Source organism: Pelodiscus sinensis, chromosome 1, assembly GCF_052426305.1.
Source record: "Pelodiscus sinensis isolate ZL-2025 chromosome 1, ASM5242630v1, whole genome shotgun sequence".
Classification (NCBI taxonomy): domain Eukaryota; kingdom Metazoa; phylum Chordata; order Testudines; family Trionychidae; genus Pelodiscus; species Pelodiscus sinensis.
The window spans coordinates 47,735,507-47,750,883 of NC_143052.1; the positions used below are offsets into that span (position 1 = coordinate 47,735,507).

Genomic DNA, 15,377 nt, shown 5'->3' on the forward strand with positions numbered 1-15,377 from the left:
CAGTACCTGTCTCGCCTGCTAAAGCCAACGCCGCGCTTTTCCAGCCGGGGTCTGCGTGGGGGTCCCAAGCTGGACGCCAGCCCCTCCCGCTACATTGCCGAGCAGCGAGGTCATGGAGCGAGCAAGGACAGAAGCCGCCCAGGACACCCGCAGAGACGCGCGAGCACCTGCGGGCAGGCCGAGGCGATCCCCTCCCAGCGCAGAAGGGTGCGGGGGCACTTCGCGGCGTCAGGCTGAGTCACAGCGGGCTTGTTCCAGAGCGGATTGTAAGCGCCGCGCGCCCTTCATTCACCTCCCCACCCCCGCGGCGGAGCCACTGGCTCCTGAAGGAGGCAGGCTCCCGCCCGCCCGGCGAGCGCCCCCTGCCCTCAGCCCGGCCGGGGGCGTGGTGCCTGCGCGCCGCCGCCCGGCTCACTGACAGCTACAAGTGCACAACCCCCGCGCCGCGCCACGAGCCGCTCGGGTCTCTCTCGCACGCGTTGGGGGCAGCGCCCCGCCGGCTGAGAACTGCCCCCGGCAGAGCGGGGCGCCGGGCCCTTCCCCTCCCCACACGGCGCTGGGCAGGCGGGTCCCGGCGCTAGGCGCGCTCCGGGGCACGCTCCGTTTGTACCTTGGGCTGGCGGGAAGCTGAGGCAGCCGCCCCGCATCTGGGGCTCCGCGAGCAGCTCCCGCCACCTGGAGGCGACGCCGGTGCGGCGGGAGGGCGCAGCCCTGCTCTCAGGGCACCTGGAGGCGGCGGCGCTGCGCGCTTCCCGCGGCGCCTCTCCGGCTCCTGTGGCCTCGGCTCCCCCTGTCCCGCCTGCGCGGCCCTGACCTGCCGGTGACTCACCGCCTCGCGGGGCCCGGCGGCGCGGAGCGGGCGGCCCCTCCCCTCTGCCCGGGGTCCCTCAGCGCCGCTCCCCCAGCCCCGCCCCGCAGCTTGCCAGGTGGGAAGCGGGGGTTCCTGGAGCCCGGCCCGCCACCCGGGGACTGAGCCCCGGCAGGGCTCGGTGCTGCGGCGGGGACAGGCCGCAGCATTTCCCGTTGGCGCTGGCTGCAGAGGCGAGCCGGGCGGGGACTGGCTCAGGGGGGCACCGGCTCGGGGCGCGGCCAGGGGAGATCCAGGCGGACCAGTCCCGCGGGGCTTTGGGGGCTGAGCCGGTGAGGTAAAAGGGACATGGCCACGCTGAAAGGCTGAAATAATTGAGGGGGGAACGAAGCAGGGTTAAAAGTTTCACCTGTTCCCCTCCCCCGAACCCATCCCTGGGCCCTGGCACCCATCGCGGTTTCCCAGCCACCCTCGCCGCTGCTTGCCTCTAGCAAACCCCAGGGACCGCACAGAGCTAAACTGTGCGCCCTCGTCTCACCCTGAGCGCCCCAGCCTCTGAGCCCGCCCCAGCTGGTGAAGGAGCCTTGCAATCGCAGGTCCTCATTGAACCGATTGACCTGCCGGAGAGACTTACAGGATCCAGCCCTTAGGTGGTCCCTCTAAGGCCAGGTGGTAAAACGTGTTCAGACACTGCTGTGCTATTTATGCTGCCTTAACAATAAATGGGGTCGAAAGCAGATCCCTTCCCTTCTGTTGCTACTTGAGAGCATTGGTATCTGAAGAAATGTTAACATCTGGTCCAGCGACTGGTGCCAGTGCCTCTGGCATGCTGCCCCACTTATAACATAAACGAGACAGTCATGAGACCAGAATCACTTCATAATATCTTCACTGAGTGTGGCAGAAGTGGGAATTGTAGGAAATAGATTTAAAGCATCCCATGTCGATAATCAAATAGCAATCAATAAAGGTGCCTGTGTAGTCACTAGAGATACTAAGTGCTCATATTCTAAGCATTGGGGATTTATCTTCACAACATAATCTCTAGGGTAGGTATCCTTTCTATTCTTTCAGATGAAAAACTGAAGCACTGAGAGTCTGGCTACATGCAGCAATACAACTTCATGATTCAAACTCAGCCTCCAGCCTGACTCCCCTTTTCATCAAATTGTGCTCACCCAGGCTCCATCCTAGGACCCAACAAAAGTGGAGGGTGTGACCATGAGTCACACCAGGAGCCTTATTGCTGTGCAGTGTAGACACAGCCCTGCTGGATTTGAGCCAAAAGTCACCCTGGGCTGACTTTCTGTGTGTCTTGATAATCAAATTTGGTGGATCATGTTTTCGCATACTTCACCATGAATAGAGAACTAGAGTGGCTATAGTTTGGTAGGTGCTGGAAAGTCTGAAATATGCAGGGCTTAAATTACTCTAGAGCTGTCTAGAACAGAACTCTGGTAAATATTTTCCCTTGTCTCCAGCCTGATGCTGTTGATTTTCACTTGGGGGTCCGTGGCCTTCTGGGAGTCTGGGACCTGACTTCTGGATTCGTGGGTCTCCATGGCTGAATCTTGGAACCCAAAGCCACAGGGCCTCTTCTGTGGAACTGAAGTCCCAAGCCCCAAATAGGAGATATGGAAAACACCCTGGGAAACATGGGTGTTTGTTCTGGAGCCTGCATAATGGTGGAGTCCTAGTTTGGGACCCAGAGCTCAACAATTCCAAACCTGGGGTTACAAATTGTTGTAGATGCTCAAGCCTTGTGTTAATGAACCTAGGATCTGCTAACTTGTGTGTACTAGTCTGGGATTTACATTGCAGTGGAGACACCCTGAGGCTATGTCTACATTGCGCATTCTTGCACAAGAAGTTATACAAATGAGGCATGGTGATGAATATTGCTGTGCCTCATTTGCATACCTAATGAGCTTCCATTTTGCGCAAAAAAACCCCTCTTGCCCAAGAGCCGTTCTGCTGCTTATTTTCAGGCACGTGGGGGGTTTTTGCACAAAAAGAAGCAGTGTAGACTGCTCCTCCTTGCGCAAAAGCCCCTATTGCAAAAATGGTAGCTTATGGCTGTGCCTCATTTGCATATCTTCTTGCGCAAGAATGCGCAATATAGACGTAGCCCAAGAGATTAAGGTCTGGATTTACAAAGGCACTTTAGCTTTGCAATACTTAACTTTTAGGTGCCTGCAGAAATAACTGGAATAACAGTCTGATCCACAAAGCTTAGAGGCACGCCTTCATAATCTTTAGCCCCGTGGTTAAAAAGCAGTCAGCCAACCTACTACTAATATGCAGTAACAGCACTTCCACAATTTGCTTGTGTGTCCCTGTTTCATGCTAACTTGTTGGCTTTAGAGATAGAGACCTTTAACCTATGTGGGAAATGATTCATTGCCCAAAGCAACCATGTCATCCAACCAGAATGTTACCTTTTTTATTTTATCTGCATCATTTCTGGAATCTTGTACTATAATATTTTGCACTTCCAAAATTACATGAAGGAGTTCATATTAGTTTAATAAGAATACCTTACAGTCCTATGGCTACAGGACTATTAAAGGATTATTTTATTTGTCTTATTATTTGATAAGTGCTGAAAAAGTGTGTGGTGCTGTGCAGAATAAAAATAAAAACAGCCTCTGCCATGTAAAAAGAACATCAACACTAAAAATATTGTTTTGATTAATTCAGGGCCTGATATTTGTTTTACAGTCAATAACAATCTTTCCAATGTTTTCAGAGGGCTTTGGATCAGGCTCTTATATTGTATCAAAATGTGATGAGGCCCTTCATTAGTAATCAAAATCCTAATACAAATTAAAGGCACTAGCCTATTGCCTCTGAACAGGGAAGAAACTTCCAAGGAGGCTGGGGAGGTAGAACACACAGGTGCATTCTGTGCTGCACCCAGGCAGATAATGCTTCCAGGGGTAGTGAAGAATACGATCAGAGATGCCTTCTACTCCTTTGTGGAGGTACAGTTTGTGCACCCCTCTACCAATCAACGTGGAAGGCTCTCCCCACCCCACATACAGTTTCCCTTATGCTCTCCTGCAAAGCCAGTCATCATCCAGCATAGTAGGGCAGAAGTATAAACATCTACATACGATGTGGATAGAGCCTTATTATTTTAAAAGGAAAGGGTAAAGAAAAAGAGTTCAATCTAATGATCACCTATGTGTAAGGATAGCCCTGGTCAAGAAAACAAGTCATATGCTTTTTGTTTGCTCACTAGTTCCTGATGCACCTGCTTTGGCTGACTAATAGCCAGCACCAAATCTGTTAGTGTTATAGTCCAAAAAAAATTAACAGATGGATTGTCACCCGGCATAAAAAGGAGAAACAGATGTTTCCTTTCCATTTTTTTAACATGCTGATGCCATGTTGTTTTAAGTGAGCAGTATGAGACACAGATTGTAAAACAATAGGATATCAACGGTTACATATTGATACATATTGATCCTAAAATCAGAGGGTTGATTTATAAACACCTTAACTGGAGGGTGAAACCTCTTGTAAAAGCCATGTGAAAACGAACTAAACAGGACCTCAGCTTGATTTCCATTTGTTTCAAGTTCTTTTCATGACTTCACTTTTGCCATCTGTCCACAGCTGCATTTTGTAAAGAGGCTGGTGTAGATATGATAGTGTGAAGCATTTTGGAAGCTGGTCCCAGTTGAAGAACAGTTCAGTAGTGATCTGGTGCAATCTATTCAAATAATTGGAAAGTACAAATTCTACTGTCACAGAGTCCTGGCTATATATGCTTTCCACCCTTACTGGATTTAAAATAGAAGGAGGATGAATAAGAATAAGCAATGACCAAAGGATGTGATTTTATGATTAGACAAATGACTCAAAAAATAATCTCCAGATCAAACTTGGAGAATGAATGAACATGCAAAAATATGTATGTTTATGAGTTATTACAGCTGTATCTGTAATACATAAGGGCCCAATTCAACCACCTTTATTTATTCTGAGTAGTACTCAGAACATTGAGCTATTTAACATAAGCACAGCTGGCAGAATTGTACCCTAAGTACTTTTCTTGCCTAACTTTGCATTCTTACATTCAATATTAGAAAATAACCATGAGCGTTTGCTAAAAAGTATATCATACTATATCTCCTGTTTTCAGACGGCTTGATTCTCTGTACCTTCATGTAGTCAGGAGTAGAAATCATGAATCATGGTTGCAAGTTCCCAGCTTTAGCCCCTAAATCACACTGAGTAATTCAGCTCCAGCCAGATGGGCAGGGCCATCTACTGCAGGGGAAGGAAGGAAGAGGGCCAAACCAAATGGGGTTGGGATCTGGTTTATGGAGGTCATAATGCCCCCTGGTTTGACCCAGCCACACCTCCAGGTAGCCAGGCCAAAGCTGAATGGAGCTGTACAGAGATCTGAATCCAGTCTTATGGGACAGAAACCACTGCTGTGGGGTTAGTGCAGTCAGGGTTTACTCTTCCACAGGGCTCCCCTTGGTGTTTTTTCACTCTGGGTATCCTTATTTCTGTCATTTGATCACTCATCTCCATGGTCTCTTTTTTGTACATGTGGGAGCCTCAGTTTCAGATATTGCCCCTGAACCCGCAAAACATTTGTATGGCCCTGCAGATGGGATCACTCGATCAAAGCAAATGACATAATTAACACACATGGCCAGTGAATGCAAAGCTACCATTGTGTATTGCAAGTATTATCTCTGTTTTCATTAGAATAAGGGAGTGGTCGACAAAGGCTTCCCTTGTCGACCAATCCGCTTCTAGACTGCCGCGCTGTGCCGGATCAGCTGATTGTCATTGTCAGTAGCCATTTTTATTTTAATGAAGCAGGGATTATTTAAATCCCCGCTTCATTGACTATGTCGGGTAAACTAGTTTACATGGCTCCGTCGACAGAGCCATGTAGTCTAGACATACCCTTACTGTCTATTAGGCAAAGAACTGATTGATGCAGCCATCACCATTTTCTAGCATACCCCTCTGCCCATCATGCCAATCAAATGTAAAATGTTGACACCCTTAATGACTTATCTGCCAGATACAAAGAAAAAGAAATAATTTCACAAATTAAAAATTATATGAGTTTAAATATTATATATGTCCCTGAAATAGAGGGGTGTGAGGGTGGCATTCGGAGAACTTGTGGAAAGAAATGGAAAAATGTAAGGGAATCGTGAAGCGTGCAAACAGTTTGGCCTTCAGAAGCAATGGTGTGTCCTCTAGTGCTTTCCAAAAGTATACACTACTACACTAATCGAGAAGAGTGTTTGTGTCAAAAACCAAAATAATATCAAGTATGTATCTACTTGGAATGGTAAATTCAAGCATAGAATACATAGCTTAAAATTAGGGTGGTATAAAACACAGTGAAAAAGTTTTGACATGTTGGATTATCAAATGCATTGTAGTCATACTGCAATTCATCTTATATCTTCACTGGATTTGATTTGTCTTAAAAAAGACTAGAGAGTGGGCTCCAGGGGTAAGCTGAGGATGAGCGCTTTGGGAGTAGGAGGGGGTTCTGGCTTGTGGGGGTCAGGGTTGGGGCAGGAAGGGCTTACCTTGAGGGGTGCTAAAGCAAGCTTCCTGCTTCTCTGGGCACCGCAGACCATGCTGCACCCCAGAAGCAGACAGTAGCAGGTTCCTAGACAATGGGAGTGTGGAGTTAGTGCTCAGGGCAGGGGTAGTGCGTGGATCACTGGGTGCTCTTTCTCCACCACCTGGGAGTTGGGCCTGCTATCAGCTGCTTCTCGGGCCCAGTACAGTCTGCAGTGCCAAGACAGGCAGGTAGCCTGCTTCAGCACCCCCACTGGTCACCTGATCCGCCTACAGCAATGAGACCCAGTACTGGGTTAAATCCTGTGTTTCCCTCACTTTCTCTTATGAAGTAGTCTCATTTTAATTGAATAATTAAATATTAATTGGGAGGCTGAAAGAGATAGAATGACTCTGTAGCTTAGTGGTTAGGGCATTCACCTAAGAGGGTAGGGAATAGGATTTGAATCATTGGTCTCCCACAGCCTTTGTGAGTCCGCTCCCTAGTAGGCTCCAGGGGGTCTGCAAACCTGGGGCAAAGGCAGGCTCTTTACATGCCCTGGCTCTGCACGGCTTATGGTAGCAGCCATCAGGTCCCTGTGGCCCCTAGATGCTAGAGGCTTCGATACTGCTCCCTCCTGAGTGCCAGCTCCATAGCTCTCATTGGCTGGTAACTGTGACCAGGGAGCTGCAGATGGGGGGGCAGGCAGAGCTTGCAGGTGTGAGAGCTTTGTGAAGCCTCCATGGCTGCCCATGGACCAAGGGCAAGGGTGGGCAAATATTGGCCCACGCCAGATCCAAACCACTAGGTTAGTCTCTGGCTGGCCCCCCACACCACAAGTACAGGAGATCTGTTCCCTTTGGCTGCGGATTGCCATTCCCAGCTAATGGGAGCTGCAATCACCTGTACCTGTGGAGGTGCAGATAAATATAGTGGCAGTGGCCTGGTGAACTGCCACCCTTTTATTGCCCAACCCTGACCTAGGGGCCTCAGGAACCTGACAGGTGCTTCCAGAAATCATGGTAAGTACCACTGGGACCCTACACCCCAGACCTCTTTCTGCATCCTAACCCCCTGCCCAAGCCTGTAGCCCCCTCCTGCACCCAAACCACTCATATCCCCCCATACCCTAATTCCCCTACACCAACCCATTCTATCTCTTGCAGGAGAGCAAGTGCTAAAAGAAGGGGAGGTGGAGTGAGTGGGAGGGGCTGGTTCAGAGAAGGGATAGAGGAGCAATGGGGTCTTGGTGAAGGGACAGGGCAAGAGGTCCCCGAAAAAATTTAAATCAAAATTGGGGTCTTCTATTCAACCAATTCTTAGCTGTCGTTGTGACCCCTGAAGGCTATTGGCAACCAGTGTAGATTGAATCAGTTTTTGGGCTGCTCAAATTTATGCGAAAGCGACGAGGAGTCCTGTGGCACCTTATAGACTAACTGAAGTGTAGGAGCATAAGCTTTCGTGGGCAAAGACCCACTTCATCAGATGCATCTGATGAAGTGGGTCTTTGCCCACGAAAGCTTATGCTCCTACACATCAGTTAGTCTATAAGGTGCCACGGGACTCCTCGTCGCTTTTGCAGATTCAGACTAACACGGCTACCCCTCTGATACTTGACAAATTTATGCTGAGGACTTTTCTTGCATCTCCAGTTTTGGGACCTGTAAACAAATTCATGGACTTTTTCACCTTTATGATCTTGTGCCAAAAAGTTTTCTTACTGGGCTGGAAAATTTGACCCTTGAGATACTAATCTGTATATAAAATATATTTCAACACACATGTGTATGTCAGAGGAATACAACCCTGGCTTACTAGCATCATAAATATTACGTATTTCTCAAATGTAATTCATAGTGTGTTCTCTGCATTATATTTTGATATAGTGTACAGGATAATGGGATATATTCAGCAATTAAGCCAGTGAAGTGCAAGGCTGGATTTGGCTCATTATCATTTAAGTGTCCATCCTGTTCGGGTAACTTTTAAAACCAGTTACTGATTCTGCAAAGATTTAACTATAAAATATTTGTTGCCAAAAGCTTTCCTTCATAAGACACATTTAGGATGTAAATTAGTCATAAGAATCTTTGTACGAAATTCTTCTTCTCAATAACTTGCATACTTTAATTAGACACACACTGATAATGCGTCTAATTCTACTGTGAGTGAAATCAATATTAAATACCAATTGATTTCAAGGAGGCAAGATTACAGCCATAGCTTGCATTCAGGAAGCATTTGTGCCCCTAACATAATAATTGCAACATAATTTTTTCACATTAAAATAGTTTCCAATTTCCCTAGTTTTGTTTGTTAACACTGCCATGCAGTCAAGAACATTGAAGCATGATATCCATTAAAGAGGTAGGCTTAACAAACCAGCTGGGACTCAGAAAAGTTTGTTGTTTATATGTTTGAGAATTTGTTCAAGTCAAACAGTATTATGGAAAATATTTACACTTTCTAAATAATATTCAAGACAGATCATTGGTTACTAACCTGGAAATCTAATTTTATGTTTTCACTTTTTTATGTCTATCGTGCTAAGGTATTTGCAGTTTGTACTAACATGCCAGTAGCCCTAAAGCAAAATTCCATGTTAAAATTTATGTTTTTGTAACACTCAGCTTTTTTAGCAATACCATGAATTTAATTGCCTAGATAAAAAAAATGAAATAATAAATGTCAGAATTGGGGGAATTAGAACTAAACAGCACAGATGATATACATTCTCCAGTTAAAAGTTAGCAAGATGGTAAGTGACTTTTGATTATTAATTGCATGTTTACACAGATGCTGACTTCCTCCTTTCCCAGAGGGGTTACTCAACCCCTGCTCAGCCCCAAGATCAGTCCCACTCCATCCCTTTCCCACCACCACCCTGCCTCTTCTCCACCTCTGTCCTGTATCTTCCCACTCCTGCTCCTCCCCTGCCAACCTCTGCCTGCCTATTTCCTCCCCTTCCTCCAGCACCCCCTACATGCTCCAGAATGAATGATCACAGGTGGGAGGCACTGGGAGGGAAGGAGAGGAGTTGATTGGTGGGGCTACTGGTGGATGGGAAGTGCTGGGGTGGCAGGGGAGACCTGGCTGCTGGTGGGTGCTAAACACCCACTAATTTTTTTCTGTGGGCATTCCAGTCCTGGAGCACCCAGAGTCAGGGTACAGCTACACTGCACACGTATTTCAAAATAAGCTATTCCAGAATAGTTATTCCGAAATAACTTATTTCAAAAAACACATCTGCACTACACTCAAAATTAGTCTGAGGCAGGCTTCCCTAATGTGAATGTGCTATCTCGATTTAGAGCCCCAGGAGGCACTGGGGAGGAATAACTTAGAATGGCTTTGGTGAGGGGCTATTTCGAAATAGCTGCAGTGGAGCATCTACACACGTCTTATTTCAAAATAGCTATTTTGGAATAGGCATTATTTCTTGTAGAATGAGGTTTACAGATTTTGGAATAAGCCACCCATTATTTTGAAATTATTTTGAAATAACAGAATGGCTGTGTAGATGCTTGCATTGTTATTTTGAAATAACACTAGTTTTCTCAAAATAATGGTGCAATGTAGATGCACTCTCAGTGCCTGTGCATGCTTCTAATGCAGAAATATTTGTTTAAAAATAACTTTTTGGAAAAACAGCTTCTTCAGATGATCTGATCTGATACTGTATATATGTGTTGTTAGTCTTTAAGATGCCACAGAGTTGGTCTTTTTTTTTAAAGTTGTTTTTAAAGTTACACACTAACATAGCTACCGCTCTGAGAAATGTTTCTTTTATTAGCCAGAAGATTTCAATGATGATTGCTGGAACTGCCCTCTTGGACCAACTCTACCACTGACTTCTTCCCAAGTGCTGACTCCATATCAAAGTTTTATAATTTCCGTCGACGGAGCCATGTAGATTTGTTGTTTTGGCAAAGTCAAATGAAGCCGCGATTTAAATGATTGCGGCTTCATTTAAATTTACATGGCTGCCGCGCTGAGCCGACAAACAGCTGATCAGCTGTTTGTCCGCTCAGCGCGCTAGTCTGGACGCTCCCCTGCCGACATCAAAGCCCTTTGTCGGCAGCCCCAGTAAACCTCATCCCACGAGGAATAACGGGGCTGCCGACAAAGGGCTTTGATGTCGGCAGGGGAGCGTCCAGAGAAGCGCGCTGAGCGGACAAACAGCTGATCAGCTGTTTGTCGGCTCAGCGCGGCAGCCATGTAAATTTAAATGAAGCCGTGATCATTTAAATCGCGGCTTCATTTGACTTTGCCTATGTGTCTAATCTACATGCCTCTGACGACAGAGGCATGTAGTCTAGACACAGCCTCTGTGAGGATATGACCTGTGCTTAGTTTTATATTGAACCTATTACAGTTTTTTAAATAAGAAATTGCTCTTTCAACTATCATTAATTGTTCACAAATTTAAGCCGAAACTGTGGTATCTTGGGGGAGGAGGTGCAGGTTGCATTCCCTTTGCCTGGGTTCAGTAATGACTTGGCCATGCCTGTCCTATTGGAAAGGCTAGTAGCACAGAGGCAACAAGCCTTTTAGGGTACATCTACACAGCAGGGATAAAGTCAAATTAAGCTACACAACTTCAGCTACGTCAATTGCGTAGCTTAAGTCGAAATAGCTTAATTTGGCTTCTGCCACTGTTTATGTAGCAGGAAGGTGAAGGAGCAACTCTCTTCCTTCAACTTCCCCAACTCCTCATGAAATGAGAGTTACCATGAGTTGGAGTAAGAAGTCCTCCAGCTCAACATTATTTCGAAATAAAGGCTTGTAGTGTAAATGCACACTGTGTTATATCTGAATAACATCAGTTATTCCAAAATAACGCTGCTGTGTAGACATACCCTTATAGACCTTGGGCAAAGCACGTTGTAGTCAGTGAGAATCTTTCCAGGCCCTGAGATTCCTCGTGGCCTCTTTCTGTGACCTGACTTCTTTTATACCCATTGTACATTAGGTTTTTATTTTTCACAGGGCTTATCCTGGGGAAGCATGTTTTACTTTTGAGGGCATGTGTGGGATGAGGCTATCTTTTCCTTAAGAAGTTGTTAATTGTTTTGCATTGAAAGCATTGTGCAAGAAAGCATTACGCAAATGTTTTTATAAAGTATATCAATAATCAGATCCTGTATCACAATTGTTAGTACAGTAAACTTCCGATAATCCGGCACCTTTAGGACCCAGGGGGTGCCGGATTATCAGATATGCCGGACTATCAGAAGGTGGGGCTATGAGGGGTCTGGAGTGGGGTGGGAGGGGATGCCACCACAGACCCCTCGTAGCCCCCCCCTTACGATAGTCTGGCTCTGCCCCAGGCATCCCTGATTCAGCCGCTGCTGGTCAGTTTCAGCAGCAGCTGAATCGGGGAAGCCTACACTAGAGCAGCTGGGGTGCTGCCGGGTTGGTCCCGTAGCACCGCCCCTTGGCGCTGCGGGACCAACCCGGCAGGACCCCAGCTGCTCTGCCCCGGGGGTCCCCGATTCAGCCGCTGCTGAAACAGATCAGCGGCTGATTCCAGGAAGCCCGGGGAAGAGCTTCTCTGCCCGGGGCTTCCTGGAATCAGCCGCTGATCTGTTTCAGCAGTGGCTGACTTGGGGACTCCTGGGGCAGAGCAGCTGGGGTCCTGCCGGGTTGGTCCCGCAGCGCCAAGGGGCGGCGCTACGGGACCATCCCGGCAGCACCCCAGCTGCTCTGCCCCAGGCGTCTGGATTCAGCCTGCTGGTGAAACTGATGCTGCTGGTCAGTTTCAGCAGCGGCTGAATTCCGACGCCTGGGGCAAAGCAGCTGGGATGCTGCTGGGTTGGTCCCGTAGCGCCACCCCTTGGTGCTGCGGGACCAACCCGGCAGGACCCCAGCTGCTCTGCCCCAGGGGTCCCCAAGTCAGCCGCTGCTGAAACAGATCAGTGGCTGATTCCAGGAAGCCCGGGGCAGAGAAACTCTGCCCCGGGCTTCCTGGAATCAGCCACTGATCTGTTTCAGCAGCGGCTGAATCGGGGACCCTGGGGGCAGAGCAGCTGGGGTCCTGCCGGGTTGGTCCCGCAGCGCTGTCCTTTGGTGCTGCGGGACCAACCCGGCAGCACTCCAGCTGCTCTGCCCCAGGCGTCTCCAAGAGCAGCTGGGGTGCTGCCGGGTTGGTCCCGCAGCCCCGAGGGGCAGCGCTACGAGACCAACCCGGCATCACCCCAGCTGCTCTGCTCCCGGCTTCCCCGATTCAGCTGCTGGTCAGTTTCAGCAGCAGCTGAATGGGGGAAGCCTGTCTGGCTGCCCCAGCATTTCCGGGTTCCTGATGGTGCCGGACCATCAGGAGTCCCGGAGCATTGGATGCCGGACTAATGGAGTTTTACTGTACCTAGAATATTTTTATTGAAGGAATATGGACAAACAGATTAGGCCTAAATTCAGGGTTTTTTGTTGTGGACTGTCTAGTTGTAGGGTCTGCTCCTGTGAGGTGCTGAGCACCTCTCGCGATGCTCTGGGCACCCTTAACTACTATTCAGTAACAGTTGAGGGCTCTCAGCCCCTTATAGAATTGGACATTTGCACATCGGAGGGACACTGGACATGTCGCGTAACTGGGCACAAAGTGGAGTTCTGAACGATTATGTTTTTGTTTGACATAGTTGTGGTTGGATCTTACTGTGGTGCTGAAGGCCATTGAAGTCAGTGGGAACTGCAAGGATCCAGCACTCTTCACACTGCTCTTAAAACTCATGAATAGAGTCCATGATAATTAGAGATGGGAAAGGTATCTTGTGGAAGGCATAGTTATAGGACTAGTTTCAATGAAACTTACTGTTATAATTTATCTTTAAATAGCTTTGCATAACTGGCAGGCTATAAAAAGAACACAGGTGCCTGGAAATACTTCCTGAATGTTTTTAAAACTAATTTTCAAGGTAATAATAATGCTATGAATGTATCATTTAAATACGTTTTCTTAGCAAGAAAATAAATTAACTATGATAGCAAAACAAGATAACTATGATACTGCCATCTGGTGGTTTTTGTTAGAATACTGAAATAGGATTTTGCAGTTATTGATTATTATCCCCATAATGATACAAGTGTCCATGGCACTTTACACATAAATAAAAAGTACAGTTTCTACCCTGAAAAGTTTACTCTCTAAAGCAGGGGTTGGCAGACTTTTGAGCCTAAGGACCACATCAGGGTGCTGAAATTGTTTGGAGTGCCAGGTAGGGAAGGCTAGTGGAGGCTGTGCCTCCCCAGACAGCCAGGCATGGCTTGGCTCCCACCCCCTACATAATCCCCAGCTCCGTGCCCCTGACCCGATCCCCCCCCCCACTCTTTGTGCTCTGATTGTCCCTCCCAGGACCTTCACCTCCATCCAACCTTTTCCTATTTCCCATCCCCTTATTGGCCTCCGGAACCCATCACCCTTATCCAATCTTCCCTGCTCCCCACCCCAGCTGCCCCTCATCCCATATCCAAGTTTTCCTACCTCCTGTCCTGATCACGTTGCCCAGAGCACCAGAGTTGGCTGTGCTGCAGCTGTGCTGGCCAGCTAACAGCTTGCATCTGTGCCACTCAGAGCACTGGGTCTAGCAGCACTACAGCCATGCTGCCTGGCTGGAGTTGCAGCTGCACCATCTGGATCACTGGAGCAGAAGGCACTGCAACTGAACTGCCTAGAGCATCAGCATTTCAGCATGGCAAACTGAGGCTGAGTATGAGGGAGACCAGAAAGGAGGGTGTCAGGGGCTAGTCTCCCCAGGCAGCAGCTGGGCGGTCAGACAGAAGGGTGCCATGGGCCTGATGTGGCCTATGGGCTGAAGTTTGCCCCCCTGTCCTCTAAAAGCTAGGTTTTCAGAGATATTTTAGATACAGGGCGTCCCAGCTATATGTTGCTCTGGTATACGTCGGTTCCGCGCTAACATCATTGACACTTGTAGGAACTGTTGCATTATAAGTCCTCCCATTCCCTGCTTTTACATCATGAAAAAAAAGGACCAATTTGCACAAACAAGTCAGCTGTGGGAAAAAAAATTCGCCGCTTTGCGTCGTTTTGCTTTTTGTCCATGCTTTTTGGAACATACCTTACAGTGACTCCTGCAGATTGTGTCTGGGATAAGTTATAATCCTGAGAGCAAGGAGTTGTAGAGCATAAGAAGCAAAGATTTTATCCTCATGGAGATCTTTGGTTTTATGGTGTAATCAGTGTCAAGCTGTCTGGAGTAGCCCAGGAACATAAGTACCAACCTCAGGGTAGGACTGTTAAAAGAGCAGGGCACAGACTCCAAACTAGTAGTGAATTCTGTCTTAGATTTCATCAAACAAGTATCAAGTGTAAACTCTTCAGACACTATAATAGGGGATCCCAGACCACACCTTGAATGGTCAGGTCTAACTTGCACCTAAACAAATTTGCTTTTGTGATGGACCTTTATACCAAAAATCACAATACTCTGGTTACTCTCAGTCCCAAAGGATCAGTCACTTACTCCAGGTCAATTGCACTGGAGATCTTACACTAAAGACAGTGCTTGTAGCCAGTCTCATAATAATGACCTAAAGAGTTATCAATTATGGAAAGGAAAATAATGGTTATTTACACAGTAAATTAGGTAAACACACACACACACGCAAATGACTTAGTGTCTTGAGTTCCAAATATGATATAAAGCTTGCATGTTACATTAGCTTCTATGTCCTTTAGGGCTAACCTGAGCTAAGCAGCTTGGGATCTCTTGCTTATGCTTAGAAATTTTGCTCTCCCAAAAGTCCAAGTAGCACAGAGTTATAGTTTCTTCTAGTTAGGGATTTTTATTCCCTTTCCCATAGAGTTCAAAGTGATGGGATGTGTTTACAAGCATGTCTCCTCTTTATGGTACCTGTGTTTGTGAGGAATGCAATTAACAAAGTTTTTGTTTTTTAATATTTCAGACTTGTTTATTTGGTTTCTAATGGTCCCCTTGGTAATCTAGCCCTAACACCTTCTATAAGAAGGCAGCTTTTAAATTCACTAATGTTTCTTTCATCACA

General features: G+C 47.3%; 1 protein-coding gene and 1 long non-coding RNA gene across 8 annotated transcripts in view; one reads left to right on the forward strand and one right to left on the reverse strand.

Moving 5' to 3' along the window:
- MET (MET proto-oncogene, receptor tyrosine kinase) overlaps window positions 1-1,128 on the reverse strand; it is a 129,803-nt gene extending 128,675 nt beyond the window's left edge. The window contains exon 1 of one of the 4 annotated variants that reach the window (XM_014573355.4): window positions 830-1,128. The gene's annotated coding sequence lies outside the window, so the exon portion shown is untranslated. Of the gene's footprint in view, window positions 1-6; window positions 147-167; window positions 497-610; window positions 744-829 lie in introns of those variants that run through there. The other 3 variants (XM_014573354.4, XM_075929236.2, XM_006122537.5) reach the window with 3 other exon arrangements.
- Window positions 10-15,377, forward strand: part of LOC102446925 (uncharacterized) — a 53,426-nt gene continuing 38,058 nt past the window's right edge. The window contains exon 1 of one of the 4 annotated variants that reach the window (XR_012903943.2): window positions 10-266. This is a non-coding gene — a long non-coding RNA (uncharacterized LOC102446925). Of the gene's footprint in view, window positions 267-637; window positions 927-988; window positions 1,146-15,377 lie in introns of those variants that run through there. The other 3 variants (XR_012903942.2, XR_012903940.2, XR_012903941.2) reach the window with 3 other exon arrangements.